This window comes from Muntiacus reevesi, chromosome 20, assembly GCF_963930625.1.
Source record: "Muntiacus reevesi chromosome 20, mMunRee1.1, whole genome shotgun sequence".
In the NCBI taxonomy this organism is placed as follows: domain Eukaryota; kingdom Metazoa; phylum Chordata; class Mammalia; order Artiodactyla; family Cervidae; genus Muntiacus; species Muntiacus reevesi.
The window spans coordinates 31,020,960-31,047,006 of record NC_089268.1 but is presented as its reverse complement, the minus strand read 5'-3'; the positions used below and the strand labels follow the sequence as shown (position 1 = coordinate 31,047,006).

Sequence of the window (26,047 nt, the reverse complement as noted above, 5' to 3'; positions counted from 1 at the left end):
AGGGCCTTCTCTTTCACAGCCACATGAAAATCCAGGTCTCTGACTGCTCAGATAACTAACTAAAGGAACAGGGATATTTCCATCACCACCACCCCATCCCACTCCCCTTTACTCTATCCTCTTTCTTTCTTTCTTTCCTTCTTGTCTTCCTTTTGCCGATTCTCGGCCCTGGAAGATGGTAGGCCGGAGGGAGTAAATATGAGAAAGGGTGACAAAAATACAGATGGAGGTGCCAGGGATTGAACCAGGGACCTCGTACATGCGAAGCACGCGCTCTACCACTGAGCTACACCCCCCTGTATTCATGCGCCTCCGCTGTTTCATAAAATATTATTTGTCATTTTTTTTTTTTTTTTTTTTTTTTAGCTATGAGTTTCCTAGAGAAAGTCTACCAAGTTAAATGTTACTATTTCTGAAGTTTTTAAATATACAGTCTAGTGGCTTCTTCCTGGCCTGCAGTTATTTAATTAACCACGTACAGCTGAAAGAATAAAGCCTTCTGAGAGATACTTTAAAAAAGAGTCCGTTCTTTTCCCTTTATGCTCCTCAGTAATACTGTCAGTGGAATTTAGTGCTCAAGCTTGATGATGTGACTGACTCTTCCAAGTTTGTTGTTTGGAGTTCAGGTGCTGTCCAACTTGCTGGGTGAATAGAATGGGAAGAGACAGAGAATGCAAGAGACAGAAGTTTACTCACCTTAGGTTTTCAGCTGGTACTCTTAAACATAAAGGCAGGTTGACAAGAGAAAAACAGTGCTTACCAATGTGTGCAACAGGCATCACTCAGGAGAAACGTGAACAAAAAGTAACTCAAAGTGCAAGTTTAGCACCTCAGCTAATGAGGTATATTCAACAAAGAACAGTACATTTATAGATAATGGACAAGATTGAGGAAAGCAGTTTTTGTCTTTTCAGGGCAGTAAACTGTGGGAAATTAAATGCTGGGGAAGAAACAAGTGGACTAAGGTTTGTTTGCAGATTTCTCTAGTGCCTATCACGGACTCGATGGACATGAGTTTGAGCAAGCTCCAGGAGTCGGTGATGGATAGGGAGGCCTGGCGTGCTGCAGTCCATGGGGTCGCAAAGAGTCAGACATGACTGAACAACTGAATTGAACTGAACTAGTGCCTATCTGGGCTGGTAAGAGTTTTTCTCCAGTAAAAGGAGGATTTATATCCTGCTTTTGGTCAGACATGGACGGATAAAGAGACCTTTTTTGCACCTTAATTGTCTTCAGCTCAAAAAGTTTTTATGTCAAAGAGGCATATTTTGGGGGACATTCTGGTTTCATACATAGTCCTATGCAGAAGGACCATGTTACAGTATGTCATATGTTAGAGATAGTTTGTCAACTTCAACTCAAAAGTGCATGAGGTTCTGAGAAATTATGAGTATGCCGTTCTTCCTATATCTTGTTATATTTAAATTCTTTTAATCTGGTTGCTTTTTAACTGTACAGTTTGGCATTATTAATTTAAAAGCTATTAAAATTGTATTATTTATACTTAAAACTAATTTATTGAATTCCCACCCAAAATGAGAAGGTAGTTCAAAGTAACAGCAGAAGAGCCACCACACATCAACGCCAAAGGAATCTTATAGCTCCACTACAGCCCTTCACAAGGTGATGGCAACCACTGAGCCAGCTATTCATTGCTGGAGGTGCCGGGGATTGAACCCGGGGCCTCGTGCATGCTAAGCGCGCGCTCTACCACTGAGCTACACCCCCTTATCTCTACTTAGGCAAGAAAAACTTAATGGCATATCTATCTGCCTAGTGTTTCCACACTTTGAAATTATTACCGCAAAGATTGCTTACGTACAGTTCCATTACTTCCCGAAACTCCTTTATTTCATTCTCTTTCTCAGCTACACGAAGAGAAGGGCAACTTCATGTTAGGCAGAAAGGCATTATTCCTGGTATCTATTCACATTTGTCAACCTACAAAAGATGAATAGAAGAAAGAAAAGAAGAGCCTAGAATCAACGATACTTAAGGAACGGCTAGGAGAACTAGGATATTAGAATATCCTGATTTCTTCATACAGATCCCCACTAGAAGGAACCAAAGTCACTGTAAAAATTTGCTGTCACCTAGAATATCAATGTGTCAGAATGTAAGAAAGTGCTCAATGATTATAGCAAGCTCAAAATATTACAGTACCTTCTAGGCAATCTTGGAAACATTGAGCTTTAAAATGAATAATAAACAATACAGGAATACAGGAATACAAACTAATAGATAAAATAAGGCTACTGGGTCAGAAAGTTGACTGAAATACAAAGTCTGAATGAGGAGATGGCCAGCATCAAAGGATCCCCAACTTTTGCTCTGAGGATGGTAATAAAGGCTCCGTTGTCCATTTCAGACCTTGGAAACTTCAGTTTGAATTGAGAGGTCAGTGGCTCAATAGATTACTCAGACACTTGTTGAAATAAAGTTCTAAAATCTAAAAATTAAACTTCTAAAATTTTGGCTGGAGTAAGATTTCAGAAATTCATTGTAAGTTTATTCATAGAAAAATCTAGAGCCATTTTGTGATCGTCAGTCCACTACAACATTCCTTTATGCACCCGAAGTAAACTCTCTCTTGGGGAATCAACTAAAAAGTTTAGAGTGCCGAAACCCGGGATTGAACCAGGGACCTTTAGATCTTCAGTCTAACGCTCTCCCAACTGAGCTATTTCAGCTACCCAAAAGCTTATTCTCCTGGCATTTCTTTTTTTTCAACTTCAGTTTTTAGAAGGTTTCAGATTCTTTTAGTGTGGCTACCTAGTTGTCCAATGTATTTGCCTATTTGGAAAGACATAGAATCGATTGCCTTCTAGGTATGCCAATTGGAGCCAATTCCTGGCAGCATGGGATAACACATAAAAGTAGGAAAATCTAAAGAGAGGTGACAATGAGGGATTCGATGGAAAGACTTCATACTCCTCTGTGTCATGTCAGTTGACACAGACGCAGCTCAGAAACTAAAGGTAACTAAGAAAAATGTTATTGGTAACTCTTAATTCTCTCTCTTTTTTTCATTCTTTCATCTCTCACAATCTCCAAAAATGGTGAGAAATAAAAGCCAATGATGCTGTGAATTTGCTAAAAGAATACCACGTACATAAACATTATCAGACTAAACACTCCAGCCAATATTCCCAACTGACAGGAAAGCAACTGTAACAAAGTCAGAAAATTTGAAATGACAAATCTCATCACAAAAGAATTTCTTCATAAAATTCTCTTCAAAAATAATATTGAAACTATGACCAAATCGGTTTTTGATTGGCTCTTTTGTGATTCAGGCAAGGAAATCATTTAGTATTGTGAGGTAATGAATAGTACACAGCATTATTTCATTTTCAAGTAGAAACAGAATACATGAAGGAAGGCTTATGAGTCATTTGCATGAGAAAGTAGCTCATATTCCCGTGGCTTCTACACTTGGTACTATCCTCTATTCTTCAACCCACATGCAGAACTTCACAGGGAACTCCTGGTAACTAAAGAAGAAAAAGAAAAACAAAAACCAGATCTGGTTCTAGATGATTCTGCTCATATACTGGGACCACACAAGTGTGAGCAGCTTCCATAAAACCTGTAGGCCAGTAGTGAAGGTAAACCCTCTCAGTAGGCATTACTTCAAGCAGGGCATGTGACTGTTCATTTCGCTTGGAAGGACAGATATAGGGTAGATATATACACTAGTTAATGAGAGGTGGCTAACAGTTTGGCAGGTGATCAGGGACTTGGAGAGAAATTTATTGAGAGAAAACTGAAAAAGTGATGACAGAGAGGTCTGGTAAATAGGCAGGTAGACAGAATCCCCCAAATGTGCAAAGTCTAAGGATATTTGTTTTCAAGTAAATGCTCTACAGAGAGCAACCTCCTTGGAGGCAGTTGAACACAATGACCCATTCTGTTGATATCTGGAAGCTTCTCCTGGGCTACCACTGTACTTGCCCAATGAGCTAATGAACAAAGTAACCATGATGACAAGAACAGAGGTCATATATAGGTTCAGCAACACAGACTACTTTGGGGGGGGGTGTTCTACATGTGTATTTTAATTTTTTATTAATATTTATTTTAATTTTTAATTTTTAATTGGAGGATAGTTGCTTTACAATATTGTGTTAGTTTCTGCCATACATCAACATGAATCAGCCACGGGTATACACACCTCCCCTCCTTCTTGAACCTCCCTCCCACTCCCCATCCCATCCCACCCCTCTAGGTTGTCACAAAGCATCAGTTTGAGCTCCCTGCATCCTACAGCAAACTCCCAATATGTAGTGGGAATTCCTCATAATGTCCTTTCACAGCCTTGAGAAATTCCACAGAAATAGCACCTGGAAAACAGCATATATTAAGAAACTGTGTTAATGATTATCTTCCATGTTTTTCTTAAGAATAATCTCCTTGTTACAAACTCCAAGGCTAGACCCAGAAGGAAGTATGATTGGGCTCACGAAAGAATGGACCTTGGAACACTGGACTGGCATCAGGCATGAATGCTGCCTATGCGCTTGCTGATTATTCCCAAGATTAGCCCAAAAGAGAATGGCCTGGGGTGAAAACAAAATTTGGACTATGTCAGCGTAGTGTCTTGGGAAAGATAAGATCAAAAAAGTCTTGTAGTCTGCAATTAGGAATAAAAGCTGAACTCGAAGTTGGCTCTGCACCTCAGTCCAATAGAGGTTGCAGGTCCCCTGACCCGTTGCACCAGATTTCGTGTTCTGCCTTCATTCTCAATGCTCTCTCCCAGACCATTTGGGCAACACCAGTATCCATTTTACATACAGTAAAGTATACATTTCAATGCTACCCTCTTAATTTTCTCCTTTCCCAACTGTGTCCACAAGTCTGTTCTCTACGTTTGCGTCCCTATTGATGCCTTGCAAATAGATTCATCAGTACCATCCTTCTATATTCCACATATATGAGTTAATATATGATATTTGTTTTTCTCTTTCCAATTTACTTCACTCTGTTTGATGGACTGTAGGTTCATACATCTCATGAAAACTGGGTCAAATGAGTTCCTTTTTATGGCTGAGTAATTTTCCATTTTTTATTATTTTTTATTTCATTTTTTATATGTACTAAATCTTCTTTAGCTATTCATTTGTCAATGGCTATCTAGGTTTCTTTTATGTCTCAGCTATTGTAAATAGTGCTGCAATGAACATTGGGGTATGTGTGTCTTTTTCAATTTTGGTTTCCTCAGGGTATATGCCCAGTAGTGGGATTGTTAGGTCATATGGAAGTTTTATTTCTAGTTTTTTAAGGAATCTCCATACTGTTCTCCATAGTGGCTGTATCAATTTACATTCCCACCAACAGTGCAAGGGGGGTCCCTTTTCTCCACACCCTCTCCAGCATTTATTGTTTGTACATTTTTTTGATGGTAGCCATTCTGACTGGTATGAGGTGATGCCTCATTGTAGTTTTGACTTGCATTTCTCTAATAATGAATGAAGCAACACAGACTTCTGTGCACCAAAATAATGTAGTTTAAATTACTACTAAGTGACTAAACTACCAACATCACAAACTTTAAACCCTCACTTGGGGGCTATTATTCCACTGGGGAACCAACTACATACCCTGGTGTCAGGTTCCTTACATTTGACCACTTCTGTATTAGGGGCACAATGTATATCTAATCTCACTGGAATAGACATTTATTTTATACATAGACGTCCCTTCATGTCCCACAATGCTTCTGCCAAAACCACCAATGACGAATTACTGAATGTCTTATTCAACAGCACCTACAGCATTGTTTCTGAGACAAGAAGCCAGTTTATAGGGGGGAAAAATCGGCAATGGGCTAATATTCTAGAATTCACTGGCCTCACCATAAGACTGCTAACCCTGAAGCAGTGAGCCTGATTGGATGGTGAAATGACCGTTTGAATACTTAGTTATGGTATGAGCTAAGAGACAATACTTAAAAAAAAAAAGAAAAGAAAAGAAAATACTTTTGGTGAGATAAGAATCAGTGGGAGAAGGGGGTGTATTGAGTAATGTCAAGGAAAGCTTGATACCATAAAGTCCTTAACTTCCCCAATGTGGGGTCAGCTAACTTGTGTAAATTACTGAGGGGGTTAATTCCTCAGGACAAATGCCTGATCCTCTTTCAAAACTCCTGGAGGGATATGTGAGGCTATTTTGGGTAGACTGCAACAGTTGAAGATTCACAAGCCACCTGCTACCCTTCAGTACTTTTTTCACTAGTAGTGGTCCTCAGTAAATAGAAACATCCAAGTGGAGGTGCTGGGGATTGAACCCAGGGCCTCGTGCATGCTAAGCACGCGCTCTACCACTGAGCTACACCCCCGATGTTATCAAACTATTTCATTCATGTTAGACATTACTGAAGATTTGGTGAGTGACGCAACATCACTAATTGTCCTGTGAATTAATTTACAAGAGCTCTAGGCAGCCCACTCCGCCCAAAGTAAAAACCTTAACATCAGTTTACTTGATCAGAAAGAATAATTATCCATTGCCTACTACTTCTGGTGACTGTACAATATAATTATGGTTGGTGGTAGAAGAATAGAGAAGCACAGAGAAGGGATCATCACTGGATAGGTTTGCGTCTTCTTGGTTCATAACTCTTTCATTAACCCGAACAGTTGAAAGAATAGAACGTCTTCTAAAAGATAATTGAGAACGTCTTACTTTTGCTTTTCCTTTTCTTTCTGTTCGTTCCCTTTTGTGCTCCTCAGTGATGCTGCCAGTGTCACTGGCTCCTCAAGCCTGATAATGTGAGTCTGTTGTGCCTGTTGCCTCAGGTTCGAGAGATCCTGCGTGAGCCAGATCTTCCTTTTTATTTTCCTTCAATCAAATGTTTCTTGGGAAAATCGACTTCAACAGTGATGATGACGCCCTTGGAGTGAAATGTGATGAGTTTAACTTTGCCATTGAGCAGAAAAAATAAGGGAACGTGAGAAATTTTTGTGCAGCATGGTTTAGGAGGGTGAAATAGGATAGTGATGGAGGTGCAAGAAATGAAACATTTCATCAAAGATGCTGGCTGGGAAATGTTGGATGAACATGTGGCAAAAATTAAGTTAAATAAAATAATTTAGCATCCTTATTAAGTTGTTGATGTTAGAGAAGACATGAGTAATTTGCATAAGAAAGAAGTGCAGGCATGCTAGGGGGTGTAGCTCAGTGGTAGAGCGAGTGCTTAGCATGCACGAGGCCCCGGGTTCAATCCCCGGCACCTCCACTTGGGAGGCTCCTTATTGGAGACCTCAGTAAGCCATCTAGGAGAGTTTTTGGCTTGTTTATTATTGTTGTCATTTTTGTCTTTGCTGCCTTTGGTCTTTTGAATGAGTCAATCAAAGTTTCAGGCCTTGTTCTTGTGCCGCAGTTCTCTTTGCCACTTTGGAATACAATGATATAATTTGTGCGGGTGTACTCAAACCATTTGTCCATGTTTTTATTAGCTATCTTCTCTCTAGCCATTTTGAGCAATCACAGCTGTGTTTTGGGGTACACACAGTGTATAGAATGCCTGCCCCCACCTCCACTATTCTTAGGTAACAGTATTGCATGAGGACTTCGGAAAACGCCAAAGTGAAGCCAGATACTTCTGATCCTCACGTATCTTTGATGGGAATATCATTTGTGCTTGAAACAAAGATCTAGAGGAGGACAGACTGTAATCGTTTGAATAGACTTTCTCTGTTCAAACTTGGCTCTTCAGAACTCCCACTGGGAGAAGTGTAGTATATAAGCAGTAGAGAACACTGAAAATGTCCCAAAAGATCTCTAGAAGAAAACTGGGTTTCAGGAGACTTCTGCGTAAGAGTAAGAAGCAAGAATGGAAGAGCTCAAGAATCTTCGCTCAATTAAACACTCGGCCCTCAGGTCAGAAGTCTGAGGCGCTATCCAAGGTGCTGACACTTGTATTCTTGGACATGTATTTAAAAGTGTTCGTTTGCTGTCCGGCTTACATTTCTTTCTCATTTGCCCCTCACATTCCAAATCTAGTGTGCTAAAAATCTGTTGCTGCCTCAGATACATAAGCCCAAAGCCACCGGCGGACCCTGCTTCTACGCTCAACATTGCTCTCACTGCCGTCACACAGCAATCCAGACGTGGCTTTCCAGTTGCTCTTTATAAAGCTATCAATTCCTGCAGCGCGTGCGTGCATGCTCAGTCGCTCAGTCGTGTCCGACTCCTTTGCGACCCCATAAACTGTATCTCGCCAGGCTCCTCTGTCCATGGGATTTCCCAGGCAAGAATACTGGAGTGGGTTGCCAAAACTCCAGGGAATTTCCGGCAGTACTGCACCGCAAACAAAAATTCAGCTACACAAGGGCCCTCCAAAGTACTCAACCGGCTTATCCAGCGAGGAAAAGAGCGACTAGTATCTCTCAAACTACAATAACTGGAAGAAAACAAACCGGATTCTCGGAGGACATACGTTTTCACCTTACTGCGCTTAGTATAAGGAAGACTCCTCTTGCGGCGAACCTGTCGGCTTGCAGAAGAGACAAAGACTTCGGATACATCCACATTTTCCCTTATCCGAATATCAGTGGTGTATAAAGCTAATTCCCAAACTTTCTTCTTGTGTCCTCGTTTTCGTGCTCTGACTTGACTGCTTCTTCTTTCCCCGCAGCTGTCTTCCCCTCCCCACTCTCCCGCCAGGATGCTCTCGCCTCCCCAGCCCCTCTCTCCTCTCCGTCCCACCTCAACCCTCCAGTTCTCTGACATTAGTCTAGGAACAGCTGAACCTTGCTGATTTTCATTTACAGAAGTTTTAAAATTACATGATTTCCTGCCCTCTTCCACTTATGACAGGATTTCCTTAAAACAAACTAAACAAAAATACAAAAAAATATACGTGTTTGGGTTGACAATGGTGCACATTTGAATAAAGGCAGGAAACATCAACTTAATTGTGCCCCAGGGACAGATAGATTTTGAGGACCTACCCAGGTGTGGGGAGGTCTTATAAAGAACTTTTCTTTTTGGCTTCCTTCATGTTCACCTTCTTGTGGAAAAACATTCTGTCTGAAACAGGCGCAATATTGACAGGAGCATCTTTTCTAATCCTCTTTCCTGTCTTCTGTCCTTAGGGGTCTCAGAGCTAGATTTGCAGTGTCCTGGACAGAATGCTGCTTCTGCATTTACAGACAAAGATGTTAGGTGCAGTGATTTAGTTATGACTGACTTGGCTCTTCATTTCATATCCATATGAGTTACACTTCACTCTTAACCTCCCCATGTGGACCTAAATTTCCTGAGTAGTTCTCATGGCACTGGCCTTTTATTCCCCTCCACTATTTTTTATATTTTTCTAAGAGTGTGGCAGACAGAAAAGAAACTGAAGACTCAACAGAATATTTCATCCTGATGTACGCTTGGTGGTAGACAGGAACTGCCACTCAGAAAGTCAGCTAGCAGCAGTCCTTGGAGGGTCCCCTACTTATGAAAGATCTCTTTTGTATTCAGACACTTCAATTCAGAAAGCAAAGTCTCTTCTCTTGAGGGTTTCAGAAACAGCAGGGTAGCTTAAATCTTGAAAAAGCCCCCAGTTAGTCACTCAGTCATGTCCAACTCTTTGCAACCCTATGGACTGTAGCCCACCAGGCTCTGTCCATGGAATTCTCCAGGCAAGAAGACTGGAGTGGGTAGCCATCCCCTTCTCCAAGGACTCTCCTCCCAGGGCTCTTCCCTGACCCAGGGGTAGTGGCAACATGTCATATGGAATATCCTAGACACCTTCTGCAGGGGATGTAGCTCAGTGAAAGAGCACAGTGTTGAGTGTGGACAAGGCCCTGGGTTCAACCCCAGCATCTCCAGGGCTTTAATCTCAGCCCTGAACTAAGGCTTATGACTTATTTGCCAACTGATTTAGCAGGGTAGGCCAAAGATTTCACTTTATATGACTGATGAGTTTTCAAAAATGGCAATGATTGATTCCACTGATACCTCTTTGTTTGATGACCTATGACTTTCAAAAGTTTACAAGTGTCTCAAAAAGGCAGGAAATGTCTATTTATTTGTAGGTCACTTATTGTGACCTACATTTTCCACAAGTTTTAAAACTTGTTCAAATAAACCTTTATTTATTAGCTGCAACCAGTTCTAAAATATTGTAGCAGACTTCACTCCATGTTGTAATGAATTGCTTGTTCAACTTCTCACAAAATAGTCTCACCTGAAGTTTTTTCCAGGAAGACTACTCACACAGACTATTTCTTGTCACTTCAAACTGGCACTGACTCCTTGAATAAACAACTGAATAATATTGGTAACTCCCGTTGACTCATCAAGAGTCAAAGGAAACAATGCCAAATCTTTTGTCTTATTTTAAAAATCAACTATTGATGTTACCTCACAGATGTAGAGAACAAACTAGTGGTTACCAGGGGGAGGGAAGGGCAATAGTAAGGTTGGGGACTGGGAGGTACAAATTTGAGTGTAAGACAGGTTCCAGGGGAACAAAGCTCATGGCTCAGAAAGTAAGGAATTGACCACAATGTAGGAGACCATGCTTCAATTGTGGGGTTAAGAAGATCCTTTGGAGAAAAATGTGGTAATCCCCTTCATTATTTTTTGCCTGGAGAATTCCATAAACAGAGGAGCCTGGTGAGCTACAGTCTATGGGATCGAAAAGAGTTGGACATGACTGAGTGACTAACACTTTCACTTTGTAATAACTTTAAATGCAAAGTAACCTTTTAAATTGTGTAAAAAATTTTTTTAATGAAAAATTTAACTATTGATTTTTTTGTGAACAAAGTCTGTTGTAATGAGATATGCCATTTTAAATTTTCTAATTTTTGTGACAGTTGTTTTCTTGTCAGTTGAGAATTATTGTGATGAGTATGTAGTCTGGTATTGTGAATGAGTTCTGTTTTGAGAGTGAGTTGGTAAGTCCAATTTTTTTATAAGTCCAACGAACTTAGCCTATGTACTCATTTAATACAATCGCTATATAGTACCACACTGTTATAGGCTTATAATATTTTTCACACAAAAAGAACACATAAAAACAAAAAATTAAAACATTTTTAATCTTATAATACAGTATTGTAGTACAGTGCAACAGCTGGCATACGGGGGTGGCATCAAGTGAACAGGCAAGAAGAGTTATTGCCTGGAGGAGGGAGAAGAGGTGGGATACGATAGAGTGGCAGGCTCATCAGCAATAGGAGGTGGAGGGTAAGCGGCAATAGCACTCATGTCTGACATTGATGGAACGCATATTGGCATCTTTGAAAGTTTGCATATAGGGGACTTACTGTACATATATATTTCCCCAAACTTATAGAGTTATTGGATTCCATTTCTCAGCATTTTTGAAGACTTTCAAAGAAGGAGGATCAAGAGAAAGAGAAAAATAAGAGACCCCCCCACTTCTCCAAAAAAATACTGCCTTTATGTTCTTTTAGTTTCTGAACTGGGTCTGGGTCAACTGACAGGATGTGGAGAAGTCGAAAGACTTTCCAGTGAATTGCTGTTACCTCTCTTCTGCCTCCCTGCTCCACCTACCATCCCATATCAGAGGGAACTTGATCCAAGCAGCACATATGGAAGAAAGATTCCAGTTCTTTCTGGGCCGGCAAGTATATTGGACAACTAGACCATCAGGCTTAAGGAATTTGAAATCTGAAAAAGAAGCTGAAAACAATCTAATTATTAAAAAACAGAAGTCAAAAACTGTTATCTCAAGTGGCCGAAATAGCTCAGTTGGGAGAGCGTTAGACTGAAGATCTAAAGGTCCCTGGTTCAATCCCGGGTTTCGGCAAGCTGTGCTTTTAAGTTAACACAGTGTATTCCATTAGCATGTTAAATATGTGCCACATTTCAGTCATGGAGGAGGTCATAACTGAAGCCCACTTTTAGATTTCCAACTCTTTTTTTTTTTTTACCAAGGTAATAAAGGTATCTTATGACCTCTTTAAGTTTACATAGTACTCCTACCTATTGATACCCTGTGAGCAGTAAGCATTACTGATTTAAAAAAATAATAAAATACTATGCAATAATGACGCTGAAAAACTTAGGCAATGGTCACTGAATCACTGTGACGTATAGTGTGAACAGCAGCAGTGGGAAGAGCAAAGGGTGCCACTTACCATCTCTGTTGCAGCCACTCTCTGTTGTAGCTAGAAAGCAGCCATAGAAGATGTGTAAATGAAGTGCCTGTGTTTGAATAAAATTTTATATATGGACACTGACATTTGAACTTCATATAAACTTCATGTGTCAACAAATACTAGTTTTCTTTTTATTTATTCAAACTTAATGTTCCCAAACCATTCCTAGCTCTCTGGCAATAGTTAACCAACCACTAAGGAGAGGATCTCACTGTAAATACTCACAACTTTAAGAGCAGGCAAGGTTTCAGGAGGCTTTTGCCAGTTGGAAATAAGTGGAGAATAAACTCAAACAGAAGGACCTCAGCCCCTAGGGATTTGAACTTTGTTTCCCCAGTTTAAAAATTCTGGAAGCTTACCTAGTGAGCTATCGTAATCTATAGGTCTAGCTACTGGACATACATTTAACTAATTCATTTGATAGATATTATCTTAGTTGCAAAGCTTCTTTGCATTCTTTTATGGCAGGGAAAATCCCGTTTGAAAGAGATGCTATAATAAATACCCAGCTCTCAGGAATGCTTTGTTTTTCTTTCTCTCTGTCTTCCATTCCTTTAGGCATCTCAAAACCAGAGCTGTCATGTCCCCTACAAAATGTCACAGCAGGGTTTGCAGACCATCTTGCTGGACTTGAGGTATTTTATTTCATGGTGAGTATTGTAAGTTCATTGCTTGCTTCCCCATTTCCCTAGAGAATTGGAAACTGCTCAACATTAATTATGTAGGACTACTTCTTTCCCTTTAAGTGATAATGACATTTGCAAAGAGGAGATGAATCCAAACTAACCTTCAGTTGCCTTTTGACTTCAGGATTCCCATTCTCAGAAGAAAAGATGTGGAGCAAGTGCTCTAAAGGAAATCTACCTGACTTTGAAACTTGCCTTGCTACTTGTTGGCTGTGAACTGTTGGTAGTTACTTCACCTCTTGGGGAGTCTATTTATCAAGGAGGTGATATAATCATGTAATGTAACCTATTGTTATTACTATAATATTATCCACTTCTTGTCCCCAGCTATATTTGAAAAGCACCGTTTTCTTTTTTTTTTTGAAAGCTTGGAAAAAAAAAAAAAAAAAAACACTACAAATATATCATATTGACCACGGTCAGAACTCAGCCTAGAGTTCTGTGAGCAGGATTTCAACTTGCTCTTGGGAAACCCACAAAGTTTCAATGTCTCAAAACTCAAACCTTCCTACACCTGGTGGTAAATAAATGATGCTCATTATCTAGCACTCACTGGGAAATGGTATCTTGATTCAGTTCAAGTAAACTTGTTCCTAGAATTGAGAAAAGTTTGAAATCAATTTATTAAATGGCATAAAACAAGAAAAAAGTGGAAATACCCACCCCTTAGGTTTGGGGATCCTTTTATGCTGGCCACCTCTTCACTCACATGCAGTAATTCCAGTTAATCATCTTGTCCAGGAATGAGTTGTTCAAATTTCTGATTTATCCATGATTTGTAAAACAAATCTTACTGACATTTCCCAGTTTACAGATTTCTTCCCTAGGTTACTGAAAGTGAAAGTCACTCAGTCTGTCTGACTCTTTGCGACTCCATGGACTGTAGCTTGCCAGGCTCCTCTGTTCATGGAATTCTTCAGGCAATTCTATTGGGGACATTGTTCCCTTCCCCAGAGGATCTTCCCAACCCAGGGATCAAACCCAGGTTTTCCCCCCATTGCAGGCAGATTCCTAACCATCTGAGCCACCAGGGAAGTAAATTTATAGTCTACAAAACAATACTTAGTGTCTTCTTTAATGTTGTAAGGAACCTTACTTAATTCAACTATATCCCTAAAGTAGAACAGAAGAAATCACTGCAAGTCAGTAAATGTTACTCTGATTTCTAACTCTTCATACTCTTGTACAGCCAAGAGCTCCATGTGAGGAGGGCAAAAACATGGACAGGATTCTCCAGAACAGAGCTAGGTTGTCCTGGGCTAGGGTTCTTGAAAACCAAAGCAGATAGCAATTGCCATTAAATTATTTTCCACAAAGGGGTTGTAATTGTGGGGGGTGTAGCTCAGTGGTAGAGCGCGTGCTTAGCATGCACGAGGCCCCGGGTTCAATCCCCGGCACCTCCAACTGGAACTTCTTGTGTGGGATTTCTCTGGCGCTAACCAAAATGGCCCTGTCCCTCATAGTTCGGGTGTTTCTGTTCAAGTTTATCTGTCCACCTTTTATTTTTTAATTGGAGAATGTTGCTTTACAAAGTTGTGTGGGTTTCTGCTATACAGCGAGGGGATTCAGTAGTAATTATATATATTTCCCCTCCCTCTTGATCCTCCCTCCCCCCCCGCCACTCTCCCCAGGTAATCACAGCGCCAGGCTGGGCTCCCTGTATTACATAGCAATGCCCCACTAACTATCCATTTTACACATGATAGTACGTATTGGTCAGTGCTACTTTCTCAGTTCATCCCATCCTCTCCTTGTCTGGCTGTGTCCACAAGTCCTCTCTCTACATCTGCTTCTCCATTCCTTCCCTGCAAATAGGTTCATCAGTACCATTTTTCTAGATTCCATAATATGTTAATATTTGATATCTGTTTTTCTGTTTCAGATTTGTCTACCTTTTAAAACCACCCACTGTTAGTCACTGAGAAATCACTCTTACATTGACTAAGGTCTTTACTACACAAAAATTAACTACTGGGGAAAATTAGAGTTCAGAGAGCAGGAAAATCACTTAGACTATGCCCCCACCACATCTTTCATCAAACTAGCTTCAAGAATCAGTTCAACAGAGTTTTCCCTGGATTTGGAGAAAGTTTAAAATTAAGAGGCTGGAAAATCTGAAGTGAACTTGCCTTAGTACTTTGGAGAACACAGTTCCTCCTCTGGCATGAAGAACACAGGATTCTCCAGCAGTGAGATGAAGGACAGATTGGCTGCATAATTTCCTGAACACAAGGCCCTCTGAAATGCACTGATCACAGACATATAAGGCTGGCCATGATGACAGGTTTGGAGCGAATGCCCCAGTCAAAGAGGCAAGCTACTCTCTTGTGTACTTGCCCTCTTCTAAGAGACTCGGAATGGATGTCCACCAGGGTCAAGTTTGAGCTGAGAAGGCAGGAGATGCTCACTCACCACGCAGACTTGCTAAACGGTCCTGTCCTGTTTGGATCCCGAAGGGAAAGATGTAAAAAGAGTACAGGAAAACTTCTTTCCCCTGCTTGTTCTGGATTCTTATGCTGGGTATGCTTGGGAGAGCATTACCTTTTGAAAATATTGCTAATGGAGATACACAGCTAGAGTACTAAGCACTTATGCAAACATCAAAGAACGCAGATTTAGGACACTGGTGTCCAGAGATTTAGGACAGTTGCTTCAAAGTCGTGGGACAATTCTACCTTTTCCTACAAGTAGTTTAACTTTGTGGTCCTATTAATGATTTGATAAATCAACATGGATTTGATCATACAATCCAGTTTATGAAGTAAAATAGCTTTTGTGTCTCACTTAAATTGGGGTTGGGGGGGTAAGTGTTATAGAGGGAGACTTGAGTGCAAAGTAAGAGATTTGAGAGAAAGAGAAAGATTATTCTTGGTCACAAAAGAGGTGAGTGGTTTGATCTGTGTTAAAATTAATGTTTTTTTTGCAAACAATTGGCTACTTCCAAGAAACCACACTGTCACATAAAGTTAGTCACTGTAAAAGTTTTTTTTTCTTTTTTTTAATTTCTTTTTTTTTGTTTGTTTGTTTCTTTGTTTTTTCTTGTTTTTTTCTTTTTTTTTTGTTTTTGTTTTGTTTTGTTTTTCTTTTGTAAAAGTTTTATTTCAGGAGTCTGGGAACCTTGCATCTCTCCTGTCTAAAAATTTGGACATTGACCAGACGCACAAAATTGCCAATTGTTCTCTGAATTAACTTAGGGGGCACAATCACCCAAGGTAAATATTTTCGTGCAAAAACCACCCTATCAAGCTATTCCATGCCATTGTGAAGTCACTTTCACCAGGAAAGACACTCCTTCCACTTTCTCAAAGAGACTTGAGACCCACTCTGTCTGCCTATCCCTTGTATCTGGTGATTCAGCCAAACATGTTCTAGGATCGCGTTCTTGAAACCAGGATAATTGAATTGTATTAAAGACTTCCTTCCAGCAGAGGCATAGTTGCTGCTTACAGATCCTGTCCGGAGCGTCCTCACTCGGATATGCAAACCTTCTTAATAAAACTTTCTCTGGCACTGTATTTTCCCCGATCTTGTCACCACTCCACCATTGTCATTTCCTTCCCTTTGACTGAAGAATTTAGCCTCTGGCTCAGGCTGCTCCACTTCAAAAGCCCTCATAATTATCAATGATTTCAGCATTTTAACTGTTGCTCTGTTTTGAATACATGCACACATAATCATGAGAGTGCCATAAAAATTCACTGGTTTCCCAGATTTTAAGTAAGTGCCATTTTATAAAAATCCCCTGGATCACTAATGTTATTATGACAAATATTAAATATCTACTCCTATTAACCTTGCTTCTCAAGGCAAGAATACTGAAGTGGTCTGCCATATCCTTCTCCAGTGAACCACATTTTGTCAGAACTCTCCACCATTACACGTCCCAGTCTTGGGTGTTGGCCCTACAGGGCATGGCTCATAGTTTCATTGAGTTAGAGGAGACTGTGGTCCATGTGATCAGATTGGTTAGTTTTCTGTGATGGTGTTTTTCAGCCTGTCTGCCCTCTGATGGATCGGAGGCTTATGGGAGCTTCCTGATGCGAAGAGACGGACTGAGGGGAAACTGGGTCTGATGGGCGGGGCCAAGCTCAGTGAATCTTCAATCCAATTTTCTGTTGATGGGTGGGACTGTGTTCTCTCCCTGTTATTTGTGTGTGTGTCTGAGTTAGTCGCTCAGCTGCCCGACTCTCTGCGACCCTACGGACTGTGGCCCGCCAGGATTCTTTGTCTATGGGATTCTCCAGGCACGATTACCGGAGTGGATTGCCATTCCCTTCTCCAGGGGAACTTTCTAACCCAGGGATCCAACCCTGCTCTCCTTCATCGCAGGCAGGTTCTTCAGCGTTTGAGCTACAGGGAAGTCCTAAAAATATTGGCAGCGGTGGGATTCGAACCCACGCCCCCGAAGAGACTGGAGCCTTAATCCAGCGCCTTAGACCGCTCGGCCACGCTACCACTTCATACCCTATTTTTTAATCTGGAGTCAAACTATGGTGGAGGTAATGAAGATAATGGCGATCTCCTTCAAAAGGTCCCATTCACGCACTGTTACATCCAGTGCCCCCAACTCTGCAGCAGTCCTAACAGAAGCAGAAGATATTAAGAAGAGGTGGCAAGAATACACAGAAGAACTATATAAAAAAGATCTTCATGACCCAGATAATCACGATGGTGTGATCACTCACCTAGAGCCAGACATCCTGGAATGTGAAGTCAAGTGGGCCTTAGAAAGCATCACTACGAACAAAGCTAGTGGAGGTGATGGAATTCCAGTTCAGTTATTTCATCTCCTACAAGATGATGCTGTGAAAGTGCTGCACTCAATATGCCAGCAAATTTGGAAAACTCAGCAGTGGCCACAGGACTGGAAAAGATGAGTTTTCATTCCAATCCCAAAGAAAGGCAATGCCAAAGAATGCTCAAACTACTACACAATTGCACTCATCTCACACACTAGCAAAAGGAAAGGAAAGTTAGTCACACAGTAGTGTCTGACTCTTTGTGATCCCATGGACTGTAGCCTGGCAAGTCTTCTGTCCATGGAATTCTCCAGGCAAGAATACTGGAGTGGGTTGTTATCAGCTTTTTCAGGGGATCTTCCTGACCCAGGGATCAAACATGGGTCTCCTGCATTGGAGGCAGAGTCTTTACCAACTAAGCTACACACTAGCAAAGTAATTCTCAAAATTCTCCAAGCCAGCTTCAAGAGTAGGTGGGCCATGATATTCAAGCTGGATTTAGAAAAGGCAGAGGAACCAGAGATCAAATTGCTAACATCTGTTGGATCATCAAAAAAGCAAGAGGGTTCCAGAAAAACATCTACTTCTGCTTTATTGACTATGCCAAAGCCTTTGACTGTATGGATCACAATAAACTGTGGAAAATTCTGAAAGAGATGTGAATACGCAGGTCAGGAAGCAACAGTTAGAACTGGACCTGGGACAACAGACTGGTTCCAAATCAGGAAAGAAGTATGTCAAGGCGGTATATTGTCACCCTGCTTATTTAACTTATATGCAGAGCACATCATAAGAAACCCCAGCCTGGAGGAAGCACACACTGGAATCAAGATTGCCAGGAGAAATATCAATAACCTCAGATATGCAGATGACACCACCCTTATGGCAGAAAGCAAAGAACTAAAGAGCCTCTTGTTAAAAGTGAAAGAGAAGAGTGAAAAAAGTTGGCTTAAAACTCAGCATTAAGAAAACTAAGATCATGGCATCTGGTCCCAATACTTCATGGCAAATAGATGGGGAAACAATGGAAACAGTGACAGACTTTATTTTGGGGGGCTCCAAAATCACTGCAGATGGTGACTGCAGCCATGAAATTAAAAGAGGCTTACTCCTTGGAAGAAAATTTATGACCAATCTAGACAACATATTACAAAGCATTATTTTGCCAATAAAGGTCCGTCTAGTCAAAGCTATGGTTTTTCCAGTAGCCATGGATAGAGTGAGAGTTGGACTATAAAGAAAAGTGAGCACCCGAAGAACTGATCATTTTGAACTGTGGCTTAGAGAAGACTTTTGAGAGTCCCCTGGACTGCAAGGAGATCCAACCAGTCCATCCTAAAGGAAATCAGTCCTGAATGTTCATTGGAGGGACTGATGCTGAAGCTGAAACTTCAATATTTTGGCCACCTGATGTGAAGAGCAGACTCATTTGAAAAGACCCTGATGCTGGAAGAGATTGAAGGCGGGAGGAGAAAAGGAAGACAGAGGATGAGATGGTTGGATGGCCTCACTGACTCAATGGACAGGAGTTTGAGTAAACTCCAGGAGTTGGTGATGGACAGGGAGGCCGGAGTGCTGCAGTCCATGGAGTCACAAAGAGTTGGACACAACTGAGTGATTGAACTGAACTGATTGACTTTTAATTCAATCTTCCTTCCAAACTCTTTTTGTTTTGAATTTATTTCATTTTATGATGTTAATGCTACTTATGTTTTAAGCATGTTGGTAGTTTAGTCACTTTGCAGTGGCTTCAATCTGATCTGTTTTGGTGTGTGGAAGTCCATGTTACTGAGCTATACATGGCTTCCATTCTGTCACTGTGGCCATTCTTTTCATAATTCCACTGAAAAAGACAGTGATGATGGCTAAGGAGAAGCTAAGCTTCCAGACATCAACAGAATTGGTTATCTTGTCTAACTGTCTATTAAGATCCCCTTCTTAGGAGGTTTGTTTTAGAGAGCATTTACATGGAAAATAATTATCCTTAGACTCTGCATATTTAATAAAATCTATCCATCTGTCTGAGGAGCCTGGAGGGCTATAGTTCACGGGGTTGGAAAGAATCGGAACATGACTGAGCGACTGAGCACATCCATCTGTCTCTTTCCCAAACCTCTCTGTCCTCACTTTTCAGGAATTTTCCTTCCAAGCACCAGTCAGCCAATCAAACTATTAGTCACCTATCATGAGTTAGTGTGGATCCCTATGCTACAGCTATCCTTCCAAATAAAATAAACAGTTGCATGCCCTGCATGAAGTCAGGCCCACTGGGAGGACTGACTTCACCATTGGCCTCCAAAATTCAGAGGTCCACTAGGCTTACCTTTCTCACAAGTTTTAAAACCTTTTTCTGCTCCCTTCATAATTTCACCACTACCAGTCATAACATATCGCAGTAGATTGTAATGAATTGTTTGTTCAAATTCTCACAAAATAGTCTCACCTGGAGTTTTTCCACATAGAGTTTTCCCACATAGATTATGTCTTCAGTCACTTAAAAATGACACTGCCTCCTTGAATAAACAGCTGAATAATGTCAGTAACATCTGTAGACTGACTCATCAAGAGACAATGAAAATGGCACATCATTTGCCTTCTTTTTAAAATGAACTCTTGATTTTGCTTCCACTGTCCTCAATTCTCAATCAACTATTTTTACCCAAAGATTAGTGGTCTTAAGTTTGTTTTCTCTAGGCATATTTCTTTTAGATAGTATAAGTAAACACTTTAATTTCTTTGCCATGGTAAATGGGCTTCCTTGCAAGATTTACAAAGGAGCCAATCAGAGACTGACTTGATTGCAACCTCATCTTCATTAAAAAAACATTCTTGTGTGTGTGAAGAAACACTGTTGCAATGAGATGTGTCATTTCAAATTTTCTAATTTTTGTGACAGTTGCTGTACTGTCAGTTGGAGTTTCGTGACTAGTGTTTAGTAGTCTGGTAATGCTCTTGTATACTGTATTCTTTTAGAAAATTTATAGCATCACTGGATAACATTTCTCATCATTTTTGGAGATTATGTAAGAGTATGGATCAAAAAGAAGGGAAAAATAAGGGATTCTCCAAAATATTGCCTATAGGTTCCATTACGTCTGAACAGTGTCTACAGAATGCAGAGGAACAGAGAGGCTTTCCACTGAATCCCTCCCTAATACTTCCTTTAAAATCTCCATTTGTACTTATCCATCCCTGCTGCCAGGAATCGTATCCAACTGACATACATGGAAAACAGTATATTCCGAGTCTTTCTGGGTGGGCAAATATATTGGCCAACCATGCTTTAGGAACTTGAACCCTTCCAAAAACCAAAGTTGACAATCTAAACATTGAAAAAGAAAGGTCAGAGACCCTTTCAGGTGGCTGAAATAGCTCAGCTGGGAGAGAGTTAGACTGAAGATCTTAAAGGTCCCTGGTTCAACCCTAGGTTTTGGCAAGCTTGGTATTTTAGTGAATACTGAGGATGATTTGTCTTCCTGTGAAAAAGGAGTTGATGCTCACTGGGATGATGCTCATGATACCCTAATTCCTTCAGTATGTTAAAGCCTAGAACACAATGCAGTATCATGGTTCCCAGTGTCATGGGAAGCCTGGCGTGCTGCAATACATGGGGTCATGAAAGAGTCGGATATGACAGACTGGATAAGTGTCATGGTTCAGCCAAAGGAGCTCACTGTTGAGGTCAGCTTTTATTATTTTTAAATGATGTGTAACCACTGCTAATTTTTTGTAAATAATAAAATATTATGTGTGTGACACTGAAAAACTTGAGGAATCATCACTGAGTGACTGCAATGTGTAGTGTGCACAGCAGCAGTGGGAAGGGAAAAGGTGCCAGGTACCATCTCTATTACAACTACTGTACAGTTTAGCCTAAAAACAGCCATAGATGATGTGTAAATGAATGAGGTTGTTGTGTTCGAATAAAACTTTATATATGAACACCTAAATTTGAATTTCATATAAGGTTCATATTTCACAAAATACCATTGCATTTTTTTGCCTTTTAAAATAAAAAATGTTGCTCTTTCAGCAGCACACATACTAAAACTGGAAAGATATAGAGAAAGTGAGCATGGCCCATTGCACAAGGATGACATACAAATTCGGGAAATGTTCCAAAACCATTCTTAGCTCACAGGCAATACTTTACCAACCACTAGGGTAAAAGGAAGGGTAAAGGATCCTATTGCAAATACTCAGAACTTTAAGAGCAGACAAGATTTCAGTTGCTTTCTACCAGTTAAAAATAACTGGAGTCATATCCTGACACCACCAATAACTGGAGAATAAGTGCAAACACTCCAATATTGAACCCCTAAGGATTTGAACACTGTTTCCTTAACTAAAACTTTAAAAGTTTAACTAATTAACCACCCAAACATAGGCCTAGCTACTGGATATATAATCAATTAATTCATTTGGTAGATTTTGTCCTAGTTGCAAATCTCCTCTGCATTCTCTTCATTGCCGAGAAAACTCCATTTGGAAAAAAACCAAAATACAAAAAGCAAACAAACAAACAAAAAAAAACCCCAAAACTCTATAATAGCTAACTCTCAGGAATATTTTGTTTTCTTCCTCCTTTCTTTCTGTCTTCTGTGTCTTTAAGAACCAGAGCTGTAGCATCTGCTTGGAAAAGTCACTGCAAGGTTTGCAGACATAGTGCCGGGCTGGAGGTGTATCCTTTCATTATAATTATTGTGAATCCTCCTTTGTGTCTAATTTCCCCACATGCAGTTAAATTCTCAAGGACACGCACTACTCTTTCTCACATCCTTCTGCATTATGTTTTTTCATTTTATTTGTAGTCTGTGTAGGCAGAGGAGAATAAAATGAAAGGAGGGAGCATTTGAAGACTCAAGGGTATGTGCCATAATGGGCTTCTCTGTGTTGGTGGATGCAAGTGCTACTCACGCCATCCCTTGGCATGCAGCCCTTAGAGCCCATCAACTTTGGGAAGACTGGGTGTAACTATGTCCTTTCATTTGGGTTGCAGTGCCTCTTCTCATGATGTACCTGTAAGATCAGACTTAGAGTAGGAGATTCGGAAATAAAGGAGCTGCACAGACTAAACTCTATTCTGCCAACTATTAGGTCCTTGAAGACATCCAGAAAAGGAAGGAAGGTAATAGTCATGAAATTTTTCTTGGAAACCACATGTCTGGGTGGATGTAATTGAGTTGTGGAGAGATCACAGAGCATGGAAGATGTCTGGGGTTTCAGGCTCCCCCCCGCCCCAAGTCTGAGGGCTTCCCCAGTGGCTCAGTACTACTGCTAATACAGGAGATACAGGAGATGTGGGTTTGATCCCTGGGTCCGGAAGATCCCCTGGAGTAGGAAATGACAACCCACTCTAGTATTCTTGTTTGGAAAATCTCAACAGAGGAGACTGGTGGGCTACAGTCCATGGTGTTGCAAAGAGTCAGTCATAACTGAGCACGAGGACCTTGTCTGAGCCTCTCTCTTTTTTTCTTTTTTCTTACTTTTGATTTTGCATTTCTTTACTCATCTTTTCCTGCTCACATTCAAGGGAGACTATCTAATTTAGTCAGTTGCTTTAAGCACTCAAGCGTTTCTACTCCAAGGGCTTTGGAATTCATGACCAAACCTGATTGTGTCAGAACAAGGAAAGCTGGGTGGAATGAGACAACAAAGGAAGATACTGTTCATCCAGGGCAGTAATCATACCAAACCCACATTCACAAACCAGTTATTGATTCATTTGCAAAAACAATTGAAAGAAGCATGGAAAGAAAAAAAAATAAGGAGACCATGCACAATTTTCTACCTCAATTTTCTCAACTGTCTTTCTCAAGAAACAGGTTGCAGACTGAGGAGCAGAAAGCCTGCCCACTAATTTTCTTCCACTCTCTCCTTATCTTCCAAGCTCTACTGAGGGCAACTCAGTACAGTCACCAGACGTTGAAGTCTATAGATCTGAGTTCTATCTGCATGAGTAGACACTGCACAATAAATCCACTTCTAACAAGGATGCTGTTGCTATCCAAATCTCAATTTATTAAAACGAGTATTCAAATCAGTGAATGTAGAGTTTTCTAGTGTGACTGAAATACATAGATTCTGAGATCCAACTGAGTACTCGGGTCTGTTGCTAGAGTTTGGCGATGATCAAATTTAGTCAATAACTCTTTCCTAATTCATGTGTAGAAGCCTTCTGACCACAGACACTGTCCTCCATCTTTGAAGTGACTTGTCTAGAGGACTGAAATAGAGAGGATGGGAATTCCATGCTCTCAAATCTTTGTCATCATATATACATATATTAAGGAAACCTTGCCTGGTACACCTCAGAAAATCACACAGAAAACACTAGAGAAGTCAACAGCTAAAGGCAAAAGACTTTGCAGAATGGGAGAATGGCCATCATCAACTGCATAGACAAAAGTGATCCCATCTCAGAGACTTCAGCTGTTTAATTTTATTCTTTGTAATTTCTGTGTCATCTTTCCCGTTATTGCATTCTTGGAAGGAAAGGAATTGGATGGATTTGTTTTCACCGCCAACCCTACTCTGCCATCCCATATTTGCTCTTAAAATTTTCCCTCCCTCAAAGGGTAATGAAGAATAGGTGCAAATATGAAGTTTTGTTCTGATACTATTTGGAACAAAACTCACAAGATGAAGCCTGTAGCAAGAACTGAGAACAAACTCAGAATGTGATAGAGCATGTTCTACAGCCGGAACTTCTGATTCAGCCTATGTGGACTCCACTCCAGGACGCCCAGTGGAGTTGAGCTCATTCATTCATGTCAAGGCAAGAAACTGTTGCAAACTACACTTTCTGTTACAAAATTCTAAGACAACAAATCAGTTAACTTAAAAAAAAAAAAGACAATTCTTTGGCCAGATAAAGAAAATGCCAACAGAATGAATTATAATACCAGACTGACAAGGAGATCAAACCAGTCAAGCCTAAAGAAACTCAGTCCTGAATATTCATTGGAGGGATTGATGCTGAAGTTAAAGCTCCAATACTTTGGCCACCTGATGTGAAGAACTGACTCACTGGAAAAGACCCTGATACTGGGAAAGATTGAAGGCAGGAGGAGAAGGGGACGACAGAGGATGAGATGGTTGGATGGCCTCACTGACTCATTGGACATGAGTTTGAGCAAGCTGGGGGAGTTGGTGATGGACAGAGAAGCCTGGCCTGCTACAGTCCGTGGGGCCACAAAGAGTCAGACACGATTGAGCGCTGAACTGAACTGTGCAAGTTATCATCATTCTCCCCACACCCCCCACCCCCCACCGTTCAAAATTTTGTAATTCTCTCTCTCTTTTAACTGTCTCATTGCTATTGTTCCTAAGCCAAGCCTGGTTATTGTAAATGTGATATACTGTGGTAAATTCCCCAGCCTCTGTTGCCTACCTTTCTTCAAGACTCCAGGAGTCTTCTGCCCTACCTCCCCCTTTCCTAACCTACCTCTTCCAGATGAAACTTGTCACCAGATTGCCTTACTTGCACTCTACCTTCTAGATCAGTGGCGCTTCTTTAACCTAGCTGGCCATCAATATAATCTGAAGAAGATTTTAAATTACAAAGATTCCTGCCTTATTTTTACTTCACTCAGGAGTTGCATGGTGGGTCCAAGAATCTTTACTTTCATCAAGTTCTCAAGTTATTTTCCAGGTCTTGGTACTACTGACGTTGGTCTATAGCATTTCTGTAATTTTCCTCTCAACCTTGGAAGGTTGCTTATGGTTGACTTTGCTATTATTATAACATTAACGTTAATATATTTAAATTTTATCTATTAATAATATACTAAGTATATATCAAGTAATATTGATATATTTTCATATATGTTTTCCAGAGAAAGTTAGGGACCTTGAACAGGTAAGAAAGGTCGGAATGAAACTTCAAAGTAAAACAGAAGATAAAATGACTTAGGATTACGTTAAAAATTAAAAAAAAAAAATCTTAAACTCGTATCTCCCCCTCTCCCTTCTTCCCCTCCGTCTTCTTAAAAAGAGACGAATATATCGTACTCACCTCAGATCCTGTTCTGAAACACATTAATACCTAAGCATTCTCTGACAGAAGAAAACCAAAAAGGGGCTACAACGTGGGCTCCGTGGCTTAGTTGGTTAAAGCGCCTGTCTAGTAAACAGGAGATCCTGGGTTCGAATCCCAGCGGGGCCTTCCTGATTGTGACCTAGACTTTTCTCCAGGTATACCTTTTTCTCTTAAAATTCGGTTTTGGCAGGTTTCTTCCCCCCTACCTTCAATCTCCTTCCACCCTCCAACTTTGGACATAATAGGTAGTTTCCAAAGGTTTTGGAAACAAAATGGAACTGATTTTGGTACATCAGTACATGGTACATCCGCACGATCCCGGACTATATTAAGATAGCAAAGCGCAGGACGATGATTTTAGTACACTGCCTATTTTCTTGATGTTTCCTTTTGGATATACAAATCACATCTTGCCTCGGGATTTTTCTTGCAATGTTATCTCAGGCATTTCAA

At 40.6% G+C, this 26,047-nt stretch overlaps 10 non-coding genes across 10 annotated transcripts; 5 read left to right on the top strand and 5 right to left on the bottom strand.

The window, feature by feature from the left end:
- Positions 1-224: 224 nt before the first annotated feature.
- TRNAA-CGC (transfer RNA alanine (anticodon CGC)) lies at positions 225-296 on the bottom strand. The gene has a single exon. It is a non-coding gene; the product is annotated as a tRNA-Ala (tRNA).
- A 1,360-nt stretch (positions 297-1,656) lies between these two features.
- TRNAA-AGC (transfer RNA alanine (anticodon AGC)) lies at positions 1,657-1,728 on the bottom strand. Its single transcript has one exon. It is a non-coding gene; the product is annotated as a tRNA-Ala (tRNA).
- An 889-nt stretch (positions 1,729-2,617) lies between these two features.
- Positions 2,618-2,690, bottom strand: TRNAF-GAA (transfer RNA phenylalanine (anticodon GAA)). Its single transcript has one exon. It is a non-coding gene; the product is annotated as a tRNA-Phe (tRNA).
- A 3,575-nt stretch (positions 2,691-6,265) lies between these two features.
- TRNAA-AGC (transfer RNA alanine (anticodon AGC)) lies at positions 6,266-6,337 on the bottom strand. The gene has a single exon. It is a non-coding gene; the product is annotated as a tRNA-Ala (tRNA).
- An 828-nt stretch (positions 6,338-7,165) lies between these two features.
- Positions 7,166-7,237, top strand: TRNAA-AGC (transfer RNA alanine (anticodon AGC)). Its single transcript has one exon. It is a non-coding gene; the product is annotated as a tRNA-Ala (tRNA).
- Positions 7,238-11,703: 4,466 nt separating this feature from the next.
- On the top strand, positions 11,704-11,776 carry TRNAF-GAA (transfer RNA phenylalanine (anticodon GAA)). Its single transcript has one exon. It is a non-coding gene; the product is annotated as a tRNA-Phe (tRNA).
- A 2,369-nt stretch (positions 11,777-14,145) lies between these two features.
- Positions 14,146-14,217, top strand: TRNAA-AGC (transfer RNA alanine (anticodon AGC)). Its single transcript has one exon. It is a non-coding gene; the product is annotated as a tRNA-Ala (tRNA).
- A 2,970-nt stretch (positions 14,218-17,187) lies between these two features.
- On the bottom strand, positions 17,188-17,269 carry TRNAL-AAG (transfer RNA leucine (anticodon AAG)). Its single transcript has one exon. It is a non-coding gene; the product is annotated as a tRNA-Leu (tRNA).
- Positions 17,270-21,574: 4,305 nt separating this feature from the next.
- On the top strand, positions 21,575-21,681 carry LOC136152004 (U6 spliceosomal RNA). Its single transcript, XR_010660165.1, has one exon. It is a non-coding gene; the product is annotated as a U6 spliceosomal RNA (small nuclear RNA).
- Positions 21,682-25,646: 3,965 nt separating this feature from the next.
- TRNAT-AGU (transfer RNA threonine (anticodon AGU)) lies at positions 25,647-25,720 on the top strand. Its single transcript has one exon. It is a non-coding gene; the product is annotated as a tRNA-Thr (tRNA).
- The last annotated feature ends 327 nt before the right edge of the window (positions 25,721-26,047 follow it).